The sequence below is a fragment of the Silene latifolia genome, chromosome 2, assembly GCF_048544455.1.
Source record: "Silene latifolia isolate original U9 population chromosome 2, ASM4854445v1, whole genome shotgun sequence".
In the NCBI taxonomy this organism is placed as follows: domain Eukaryota; kingdom Viridiplantae; phylum Streptophyta; class Magnoliopsida; order Caryophyllales; family Caryophyllaceae; genus Silene; species Silene latifolia.
The window spans coordinates 59,136,921-59,147,023 of record NC_133527.1 but is presented as its reverse complement, the minus strand read 5'-3'; the positions used below and the strand labels follow the sequence as shown (position 1 = coordinate 59,147,023).

Below are 10,103 nucleotides of genomic sequence, written 5' to 3'. Positions count from 1 at the left end.
TGAGCCACAATAAAGAACGTCTTCTTGCATTGTACTCACCACTGAGCCTCAATAAAGAACATCTTCTTGCATTGTACTCAGTTTGTGGGTCTTGGACTTCCGTAAGTTCAAAATTTCTCCCACTCTGCCTTCCAGAAAATGATTTCTGGAAAGACAGCATTACGAGCCACAAACTCTTTGTTCTCGTTTTGGAGGAGTAAAAACCAAGTGGTTCAATTTTGGATAACCCTCACAAATACATAAATTGGTTCTGAACTTAAACATTTATGGTCCCAAATGTATAAAAAGACAAGTTAGGAACTCTCCCTATCCATATCTCATATGGAGTCATTTAGGCTATTATAGTTAGGTTTTTAACTTTTAGTGAGAAAATAGCTTACAAAAATTGCGAAAAACCTCAAACTATATCTCATAAAGTTCGGTTTATATAATTGACTACACCATACTCTATGGTGTACCAAGGAGAAGGTATTATGTGAACTGGTTCACAATCTTCTTAGTGATTATCAAGGTCATTACTTGATATTACCCATTTGATCTTCAAAGTCATTACTTTGAAACTTCCGATCAACATCTTTATCTTATTGTGCTTTTGGTTTACTACTTCATTTTGAAAATATTCCACGTTTCAAAAATCACTTTTATGTCTTATTAAATATATACGAGGTTTTCATATCTACTTAATATTACGGTAAAAGTAACGAAGTATTTATAACCAACTATCGGCCTTACACATCCGTATGTATATGGTCAATCACCTCACTATTGTATTTCTTTTCAAAAGAAAACATAATTTATGCACACACACCATAAGATTCTCAATCAAATGGTTGTTCGATGTGCTTATCGTTTATTTGTTGAAACGAATTTACTGGAGGTTTGATCAATTTGGGTTCACCGAATCAGAGACATTAAAATCTACAAGATATATTTAGTTTTCGTGAAGAATGTAAAATTCCTCTAACTTGAGTAGTCTAAATCAACCACCAAGTTATCATAGGAGTAGGTACAACCTCTTGTTTTAAATCACATGAGTGATGCCTTCTATGTATAAACATAGATGACTACATTCTTTTAAAACCAAATATAGGTACATTTGTCCCTATCGAAATCATTCCTATTCTAGCACCATTTCGATACAAAAATGTCCTATGCTAGTCGTCTTACGTTTTGTCAATTCATGTAATCTTCTTTACAAGGAAATGACCTGTACTTGGTATCTCATACCAAGATAGTGGACCTAGCCTATGCATTGAGTAGATGTCTCTTTCAACTTTTGTTCTATCTCATACATCTAGGGTTGATTCTGCTTAACTCCTACTCACTTTCACAGTCCTCTTTGCTTCAATCAAGCAAAAATGAATCTCATGAAGACCTCTCTTCATGTCATTCGTGATATTTTATACACTTAGCAAAAGTGAATTACTATAAAGTGAGTGCAACATGTGGCAAAATCTCAACTTCTTGCGAAATTTGACTACTTAACTGTTCAATTGTTATCATATGTGTAACTCCCCCATATTCAGAGGAGCCTTAACTAAGCCTTTCTTAGCATATAAGGGCATTACCATCTCGGTTGCCCGAGGACAGTAATAATCAAATGTCGATAAAAGAACTATTATGTTATATTACAAGTGATTTAAAACCAACAGACGATATAAAAGATACAACTCAAAGGCTACTCGCTATTACTATCAAATCTCGTGAAGACTCATCCCTGCCCGGACTCCAGCTATCAACGACATCAACACCTGCTAAGACAGACTGCTCACCATAAGGGATCACACCAGACACATAAAACAACAGGACAACCACACAAGGTCAGTACTGAGATAAGACATGACAAAACCAACGACATCTAGTAATACAACACAACACGATCAGCCACACACACAATCACACCCACTCCAAACAATCTCCATCACCGACTGTCCACTGGACCAGCCATGCCAGTGGGGGACCGCAACCGTTCCCACCTAAGCCCCGCTCATCATACCGAGCGATAAACCTGTCCCATTAATGTGCACATCCCCTCCCGTGGCGGGTTCCACGGAGAGCGAAACTAGGGCGTGAAGCCACTCCCGCAAGTGACTCCACTCAGCCGAGAACGCATCTCGAGAACCAGAGACAAACAATCACAAACCACTGAAATACAACAACAACCAACAACCGTATATACGCTGCCACACAAACACAACCACAACACAACAACAACGACACAACAATCGACACACTAGACTATCTACAGAAACTGAGTAGGCGAACCTACCTTTAAGCAACTGCAACCAATCCATGCCGACATACGACATATCCAGCAATCAAGCAATGCCTATAACCACAACACAATCATCTATTACTATCAAGCAAACCCTAACTGCAAAGACAAGGATACGGATGATGATGACGACATACCTCTAAGGAGAAACTTGGCAAAAGGCCGCTACCCGACTCAAGTTACGCTCTCCTAAGGCACAATAACCTTTAAAAGGCTTCCATGGAGGTTTTATGGTGAAGGGAAGGGAACGAGGCGACTAAAGGATTGGAGGAATGAGGCGGAAATGATTTGCGGATTTAACAAAACGCGATTAAAAACCCTCGCTGAAAACCCGGTACTCGATCGAGTGTCCCACATACTCGATCGAGTGACCCCCTACTCGATCGAGTAACCACGCTACTCGATCGAGTACCACACATAACTCGCAACCCAAGATAGCTTTGGCACGCACTTCTAAGGACTATTACCGCTCCCAAGGTCAGTCAACGCTGGTGAAAGGGTCTCTAAATGGGCGGGTATTAAAGTCTTCCCCCCTTAAAAAGAACTTCGTCCCCGAAGTTCAACTCACCTAACTCAACGCACAAGACACGGGAACACAACGACATCACTACTCTTTCGACACAGGTCACTATTCCCTTGAAATGCCATCCCCCATGTCATCACCATCACTGTCTAAACACATATATATATATATATATATATATATATATATATATATATATATATATATATATATATATATATATATCGGCTCTTACAAACTATCTGATGCGTGTCAATTATATGATGTTTTGCACCCTATTTTACACGCATTTCAGAGCTCATTTATGTGGTTTAAGGCTACTATTTGCCCCATTTCGTCTACTTTCGTATTTTATTGTAATATTGCAAAATTATGCGGAAATGAGTAGATATTGAGCCAAATCCGTCCCCGAGTACCTTGCACTACATTTGACGTAAAGTATTTACTCAAGGAACGAGCTTGGTGCGCATTTCGAGGCCCGAAAGATAAATCCACGAGAAGTTAAAAGCGGACTGTCAGCTACATCAGTCGATCGACCGCTGCCCTTAGTCGATCGACCAATGCACGACAAACAGAAGCTACTGTTAAGAGCTTACCAGTCGATCGACTGCCTATCCTAGTCGATCGACCACACCGCTACTCTGACGAGAATTAAAAGATCGAGATTTCCAAAGCCCATTATATTTAGGTTTTAGAAATAAGTGTTACATATATTTCTATATAACGTAACTGACTGGAGGAATTAATCATCAAGTCTTTTACCAGAAACTTTAGGGAAATAATTAGGGTTCATAGATTGATGGTTGTCTTCGTTTTAATTGATTTAAAACGAATTAATATGGCCTGAAACCGCGTGTTGGTCGATCGACCGCCATACCTGGTCGATCGACTGGCCACGTGAGGTGTTGCCTTCGTTCTAATTGATTTAATTCTATATTTGACGAATCGAGTGCACGCGACTAGTTGAATGTTTAGGTTTTTACTGACCCAATAGACCGAAAGATAGGGGAAGTTGCTAGACCACCAATTAAAATGACTAGATTAGCGAGATCGAAAGATATGCTGGTTTAGCCTTTTGAGTCACTTTTCAGGACGAAAGTCAGTATTAGTGATATTAGAGACCTGTAGCGAGATCGAAAGATGCTACCTGTTAAGAGTGGACCGAGAGGACCTCTTGTTTTCCCGCCTCACATGTTTGATTTAGACCTACTTAGTATGCTGCCGCCGAAACTATAGTGAACCGACCATCCTAGTACCCTTCTTTATATTTGATTTAATATATTTTTTTAGTTTAATTTATATTTCATTGTCTTTAGTTATAGACTAAATCACAGCAAACCACTACACACTGTTACTTTAGGACTAAATTTAGACAACTAATAATTACATCTGCCTCTCTGTGGTTCAACCCAGTTACCACTAGCTTCTGTTCGTTTTAATAGGTATTATAAATATTATTTTTGGTACTCACTTCGACAGGTATCAAATTTTGGTGTCGTTGCCGGGGAGGCAATTGTTCTAATTTTTAGTTCTTTTATTTTAGTCTGTTTCTTAGTTTAAGGGACATTTGTTCCTTAAGCTATTCTCATATTCTTTTTGTAGTTTCCTCTTATGCGCAGGTCACAGGGTGGTGAATTAGTACCTTTCAATCCTGAGATTGAAAAGACCTTGCGTGAGTTGAGACGATCATCTAGAGTACTGCCGACAGAGGAAGAGCTGAGTACTCTGTCTAGTTACTACGAGAACGAGCTATACGAGGAGGATCCACCTTCATCACCCATTTCCACTTCCTCAGCTGAGACAGTCACATCTCCGGAATTTCCAGTCATGGCTGAAGAAGCGAGTATAGCAAGTCACTCTGAGCCGACAGCTGCAAATTTATACAAGGGGTTCGAATTACCGGAAGCTGATAGAAAATTCGAACCGAAGCCTTCTTATATCAACTTGGTTGAGAGAAACCAATTCGGGGGTGCTGCAAATGAAGATGCAGCCAAGCATATGGAGATATTTATTGATTATTGCTGCTCTATACCCCCACCGACCGGTGTGACCCAGGACCAGATAAAGGAGACTATGTTTATATTCTCACTCCGCGATGCTGCAAGGGCGTGGTACAGAGACCTGAACCGAGCTGCTAATGGGATCACCGATTGGAATTCTTTGGCCTTGGCATTCTACAAGAAGTACTTCTCTGCCTCGAAGACGAATGTTATTAGAGCTCAAATCACGAGCTTTAAACAGGGTCCTGATGAGAACTTTCATGAGGCATGGGTCCGTTTCAAGAAGCTGGTGCAAACCATTCCGCATCATGGGTTTGAGAAATGGAGCCTATGCAATCAGTTCTACAATGGGCTCTATGACGATCAAAGGGCTATCCTGGACACGACATCAAATGGCAGATTCCAGGAGAATACGGGGGAGACTAAGGGGTGGAAGATCATTGATGACTTGGCCTCCCACAAAGCTGAGTATGGAAATTCCAGGGGAAATCAAAGGAGAGCTGCTGAATCTCCTTCTGTAGCTGCATTAGAAGCTCTCACGGCGAGATTTGACAAGTACGAGTTAGGAGGAGGTTCAAAAGGAGGGATTTACCATGTAAATGCTGTTTCAGACTGTCCTTTCGTCTGTAAAAGAGGTGGAGCTGAGGGACATGTTTCAGACAATTGTCCTAGTCACTTTGAGTCTTGTGCTGCCTTTCAACATTATAGGCAGACAAACACATACTATGAGCCGAATGTCCACCCAAACTTGAGGTGGAGTAGCCAAAATGTCTTGAATCCAACTCAACCTCCACAGAAGCAGCAGCAGCAGAACTATGTGCCCCCTCATAAGCAACAACAGTACCAAAAGCTTCCGTATGTCCCACAGCAGCAGCAACAAGCCCAAGGTTTTGATTTCAATTAGTTGAAGAATTTGTTGCTGAAGGAATCCCAGGCTAGAGAGGCCGGGATGAAGATGTTGGAGAGCCAAATTGCCCAATTGGCTAGCAAGAATACAACTCAAGCTCCGGGACTTTTACCGACTTAAACTGATTAAAAGGAAACCCTTAATGCCATTACCTTGAGGAGTGGGTCTACCCTTGATGGGCCCATTATTGTTGAGGACGTCACTGAAAAGGATGAGGCAGAACCAAGCAAGGAGAAGGCTGTGACAAAGAAAAACAAGAAAAAGACGATCAGCAGGTATATCAGTCGATCGACTGACATACCCAGTCGATCGACTAGTCCGCGACAACCAGAGGCTACTATTCCTGTAGAGGTCAGTCGATCGACTGCTCAACCTGGTCGATCGACTAACAGTGCTGCTGATAGTGATTCTTTTCGTCCTTCAATGCCTAATAACTTGAGGGACCACTTGTTTCGGGGTACGACAGCCCCGAAAATATTGAGGACAGACCTGACTGCTAATGGGTCCGTTCCGGTTCCGAAGTATGACCCTTTGTCAATTAATGGTTCACATTTGAGACAGTCTGAAGAAGGGTCAAGCTACAACAAGGAGAAGGTTGTGGACTTTCAGCCTAAGTCCACCGATGCCGGCATGAGAGATTTAGAGGAGAGGGCTAAGTTGCTACTTTCAGCCCCCTATCCGGAGAGATTAGTGCCGACGAAGGAACATGTATCTTTTAATAAATTTGAAAATGTTATCCGTAGCTTAAATGTACAAGTTCTTTTTCTCGAGTTAGTAAATCAAGTGCCTGCTTATATGAAATTCATGAAGCAACTCTTATCTAAAAAGAAGTCACTTGAAACTATGCATACTGTCGCACTCAGTGAAGAGTCATGTTCTTATTTGAGCCATACTGCACCTCTTAAGCTAGAAGACCCGGGTAGTTTTTCAGTCCCTTGTAATATTGGCACCTTTCTTATTGAGAAAGCCTTATGTGACCTAGGAGCCAGCATTAGTGTGATGCCTTTGAGTCTTTCTAGGAAGTTAAAGTTGACTAGGTTTGCAGTGACCAACATGACAGTACAGATGGCTGATCGCTCTGCGGTCCAGCCAATAGGAGTCTTAGAGGACATTCCCGTGCAAATAGGGAAGTTTTTCTTCCCTGTTGACTTCGTTGTTCCCGATATGCCCGAAGATGCCCACATCCCTATCATTTTGGGTAGACCATTCCTGCACACTCTGCTGGTGCAGTTATTGATGTTGGTTTGGGTACTTTGACCTTTAAGGTAGGCAAGCATTCCATTGTCTTTGCCTAGACGGCTAGGAAGAAAGACCCCATGTGGCCCGTAACTTGTAATACGGTTTCTGAAAGGAAATCTTATTTTGTGCTTCCTGATATGCCTGTCTCTACACCTATTCCTGTTGTTACCCCTCCGCCCCAGATTGGGAGCAAGTTGGAGGAATATTCGTCTATTTCTGTTATTATAGGAGCTGGTTTGGGGAAGGAAGAGCCACATGTTGCTCCAGCTGTGAAGGAGCCAATAGTTCAAAGAGGCGGTCTAGGATGCCTTAGCTATGGCACGGATGAGGAGCCCGAAGATGAGCCAGTCAAAGGAACGGAGTCAGATCTGGATTCCGACGAGTCCGAAGAGGTCATTGAATGGGAAGATGTCCGACATGTTGATCCGTTGTATTCTGCGGATGCTGGAGCTGAGAGAAGTGCAGCTGAGAAGATGAGCACTATTGAGGCTACCTCTTGTAGCCCGAAGCCGACCAAGTGGGCCATCCCGTGGCCGTTCTTGATCAACTACTAGTTGTTCAAATGCTCTCTCCAAATATTGTTTTTATTGTTTTTTGTTAAACTTTCTATTTTATTGCTTTTGTGTGCGCGAGACTTCGCTCTTTTAAGTTTGTTTGGGATTTTTAAACACTTTAGACTATTGCTTTGGGTTTTGCACAATTTTGGGCGCAGTATTATGTGCATTTGCAGGTTTGTAGACCATATTGTGGACAGCGGGCCGCCCACGGGGGCGCTTGGTGAAAACGAAACAAGCGTTTGCATTTTGTATGGAGTCGCCACCAATTTTTATGGGAAATTGGAACCGTTCGAATACCTCATGTCATGTCAAGACACAAAGTAGTGACATGAACACTAAGCAATCGTTACCCTTAGCATTCTATGTCTAGAATGACTCTCGTAGATGCCAATGAACACGGGTGCTATTGGAGATCTGGAGTAAGGGGTGAGGGTACGTATTAGGAAGCTCTTTTGATCGAACACCTAATCCCGCCCGCCTCGATAGCGGCCTCTACTAATGATTAGGGACATCATCTATACTCGATATATTGTCGATTATATGCATGCAATGCAACATCCAAGTTTTAATCCTAACATGTGAGAATTAGACTAAGTCGGTTGACACGTAATTTAGCATACAATTGGGTCGAAGTAGGAATTTAATGTTCAATTACATGTGAAAACATACAGATGATAAAAGAAATACAATAAATATAAATTACAATAATGAAAATTACATTAATTACAAAGAAATAGGCGATTTATGTCGAAAATACCTTTAAAACGGATAATTTGAGAAAAAGGAATAAAAGAAAGAAAGAAATAAATTAACGAACAGGAATTAGCGCGATATTACGGGTAATAGTTAGTTAATACGTAAACTAATTAAACTATGTCAAGGCAGAAACGGAGTTCAGGGACATAACTCAGCCAGGAACAGGCGCAGCAGAGCTGCGTCCTTTGGAATAGGCGCAGCAGACGCTGCGTCTGTTCCTTGGCTCAGTTCTGGCTGTGAAGCCGTATTTGCAAGCCGTTAATGTTGATTGGTGATTTAAAGGATCAATTGATGATTTTTACTCGGATGAAAGTGATTAACAGGTTATTTAACACATGAATAGGTCATAAAAACAGTAAAACATGAATGAGACGGATGCAAACGGATTAATTACATGATGGAATAATGGTAGAAGTGAAAAATATTAATGAGTCCTACGAATTAAATCAATTAACTACGTTAGATAAGATGGATTAATGATGAATATGACGAACATGTGAATAAACAGATGTAAACTATATCAAGGACGAATTCCAGAAACCCAATATTGGTGAATTGAATCTCTACAACCCGGAATTGAATTTAATGACGAAAACCCGCAAATATTGGACTATTTGGGATTTAAGTCGGATTTATGATGATTAAAACATATTAATGATGATGATTAATGTAATACATGGAATTATTATGATGTTACGACGAAGAATTAACAGACGAAGCAAGCAAAAGAAAGAATTTGAACACGAATTACAGGGGACAAACGAAGAAGAAAGGAAGCAGGAACTGCGGCAGCCTCACGAAGAGGCGCAGCAGGAACTGCGCTCCTTCGAAGAGGCGCAGCAGTTGCTGCGTCCTTTCTCGACAGTTATCTACTGGAAATCCGCAAAAACAGGTTTTAACAAAGAGTTTTAGAAATCGGTTTTAATGGTATTTTCGACATAAATCTTACATTTGATGATACGAAAAGTAAATACAATAAATAAATACAATAAAATAAAGAGAGATTATACACCCTCAGACTTACATGTTGACGAAACGAGAAGAACTAAGATATCGATTAGTGATGCTCGACGCGAATGCAAAGAGAGTGCCCTCGTAAGAGGAAAATGATTGATTAATTAAGTTGATTAAGTGTAGTTGGTCAAATTGGTCGGTCATGCAACGGAGAGGCTGGTACCCGAAAAGATCCGAGCTTACGTGGTCGAAAGTTCAAGCACGTAGGCGCCAATAAGTAAGAACAAAGTCTAGAATGCAAAGGGAGAAGAGAAGGGCGGACACTCGCGTGAGAAATATGAGGAACGAAAGCTCCTATTTATACTAATCACGTGAAGGAATTAGGGTTTCGGAGACTCTTTGAATCTCGGAAAGATATGAAAAAGATACGAGAAACACGCAGAAAAGGGCCTGGGAAGAGGCGCAGCAGCCACTGCGTCTCTTGGAAGAGGCGCAAAGACTGCCTGCGTCTATTCCCAGGAGGTTTCCTCCTCGAAGAAAGATTTCGCGTTTGAGTTATGGTAGGACGGAAATAATTCGATTTCCTTAATATCTTATACGAATATTACGGGATATTATTTGCCAAAAGATAAAATTTGTGAAATATGGAATAGAAATATCCGGAACATTCCAGAACATTCTGACTCGGGATTCAACGGTTATCAGAAAATGGAGACGGTTTTAGGCTCGGACTCCGAATGTACTCTAATTACTGCCAAAACGACCGTATCGGGACGTAGATGACAACTAAGAGGTCGACATTAATATTTGAGCAATCACTTAACGATAATCTTATGAACTATCATAAATCGTTCCGCGTATTAAACATGCGGCCCAATCATCACCGGGTGGT

At 41.1% G+C, this 10,103-nt stretch overlaps 1 non-coding gene across 1 annotated transcript; it reads right to left on the bottom strand.

Moving 5' to 3' along the window:
- Positions 1 to 5,006: 5,006 nt before the first annotated feature.
- Positions 5,007 to 5,113, bottom strand: LOC141645259 (small nucleolar RNA R71). The gene has a single exon (XR_012544842.1). It is a non-coding gene; the product is annotated as a small nucleolar RNA R71 (small nucleolar RNA).
- Positions 5,114 to 10,103: the final 4,990 nt, after the last annotated feature.